The sequence below is a fragment of the Carettochelys insculpta genome, chromosome 3, assembly GCF_033958435.1.
Source record: "Carettochelys insculpta isolate YL-2023 chromosome 3, ASM3395843v1, whole genome shotgun sequence".
NCBI lineage: Eukaryota > Metazoa > Chordata > Testudines > Carettochelyidae > Carettochelys > Carettochelys insculpta.
Genome location: NC_134139.1, coordinates 78,522,546 through 78,524,987, shown reverse-complemented (window position 1 = coordinate 78,524,987; position 2,442 = coordinate 78,522,546).

Below are 2,442 nucleotides of genomic sequence, written 5' to 3'. Positions count from 1 at the left end.
ACGCACACCCCCTTCTGCGCATGCGCGCGCATGCTCTTCCCCCCTCCCTCCAACCTCTCCGGGCGTGGTCTCTCCTGCAGACATGCGCATTGTCTGCCCTTCTTCGTTCCGCTGCCCACCCCCAACGGCTCCTCCCAAAACAAAGCGCACGTGCGCCGTAGCCGTGGAAGCCGTTGAGAAGTGGGGGAAGAGCCCGTCACGTGACATGGGCGTGGCTGCTCGTGCAAGCAGGGCGTGGGGTTCCTCCTCCGCGAGGCTGATCACTCTAGGGGAAGGACGTCAGGAGGGAGGGAGCGTTGTTATTGCCTCAGCCTTGGTCCCGCCCACCCGGCAGCGTGGGCTGGTTTGCTGGAGGGCAACCTGGGTGTGCAGAGGGGGATGGTTGTTGCAGCCGCTCTTGGGCTCTGTTATAGAGGCGTTGAGGCTAGCTGGGCTTTTCCCTAGCTTCTCTTGCTTCACTTTAGTCAAGGCTGGTGCAGGCCTCTGGGCAATGGCTGCAGAAATAATACTTGATATTAGCCACCCACGCTCGTATGCTTGTGGCAGCTCATGGTGGGGCCTTGGACACACTCACTTAAAATGATTCTCTTGACTATTGATCAAAGTTGCTGACCTCGAAGGATGTTCATGTCTGCATGTTGAAGGCCTTATGTACAACATGGCTTTCATGTCAAGGGGACTGCAATAATTTTTGTGAATAGATTTTCGAATTCTTGAAGAGCATCTGTAACTCATATCCAACTCCCCCACCCCCTCCAGAAATTAGACATCCAATATCATCGGAGCAAATTTGTACCTTAAACTAGTACAGTACTTGGGTGAATGTCTAAAATCCCATTAAAAAGACTGATGAGTTCTGACGGAAAGGTCAATTTATGAGGGAGGTTGGAAAGATAAAAATCTTGTTTACAAAGTAACAGAGAAAGAGAAGCTAGTCTACATACTATCAAGACAAAAAAGCAGTAAAGTAGCACTTTAAAGACTAACAAAATAATTTATTGGGTGGGTTTTCGTAGGACAGACCCACTTCAGACTGTAGCCATACTGGATGCTTTGTATATTGGGCAGACTTCAAACTCTCTTGGACAAAGAGTTAATGGGCACAAAACAGACATACAAGCACTCCTGATCCAGAAACCCATCAGCCAACATTTTAATGGAGTGGGCCATTCTGTGTTAATGACTTAAAAGTCTGTGTTTTACTGAAGAGGACTTTTCACAACAGTCTTGAAAGAGAGGTTGCCGAGCTCTCTTTTATATTCAAATTTGACACATTAACAAGTGGTTTGAACCAGGATGCGAATTTTCTGGGTCATTATAGGGGCTCTTTTGCATACTTCATTATCATCTTCAATAACCGTGGGCTTAGCGCCCATTGGTGTCTGATGCCTCTCTCACTATTTCCTTCCATATTTCCCTGTCCAGTGCAGAGTGGCTTAGTTTCTGTAGACTAGCTCCGCACCAATCTACTACATCATCTATCCATTCTCTGTGGGGTCAGTCTCTCCTATTTGAACCATCCATTATGCCAAATACTAGGGTCTTGATTTTTTGTTCGTTGTTCATTCTGCAAATGTCCAAATAGTTGTAGCTTCCATTTTATAACCTTCTGCAGCAGGTTCTCTTTCGGCTGTATCTTCCCATATAATTCCTCATTGGTGACCTTCTGCATCCATCGTATTCTCAGAATCTTTCTATAACAACTCCTTTTGAACGCCAATATTCTTCTTTTTGAATCTTTCGTTATCACCCATGTCTCACATCTGTACAACATGCTGCTGAATACACATGTTTTCAAGACATCCGGCTTCATTCTTAAGCTAATTGCTTTGCTTTTCCAGATCTTACCCACCACCTTCAAACTCACTCTTGCTTTCGCTATTCTAGTCGCTATTTCCTTCTTACAGTCTAGATCATATGTTATGTTGCTCCCCAGATATGTGAACTTCTCTACATTTTCTAGTTCAATACCATCAACACTGATCTCCCTTCCTATTTCCTTATCTCCAAATACCATTGTTTTTGTTTTATCGATGTTCATAATCAGTCAATACCACTTCCCTTCTTCATTTAACACCCGCACCATTTTCGCTAGCTTCTCCTCATCTTCCTCAGTGATAAGTATATCACCCGCGAACCTCAAGTTGTTAATTTTTTTCCTGTGCACAAATATCCTTTCTACCTCTTCCTTGATCTTGTCCATCGCTCTCTCCAGATGTGTGATGAAGATACTTGGCGATATTGGATCTCCTTGTCTCGTACCTCTACTTGTTTTAAAGCAACTTCCCAACTCCCCACATGTTCTCACTGCTGCCTCCGCATTATCACTGATATCTTTCAACAACTGTACCAGTCTGCTATCCACTCCGTATGACTCCAGCACCGCCCAAGTCACTTTCTGATCTATACTGTCAAATGCCTTTTGAAAATCGACGAAGCAAG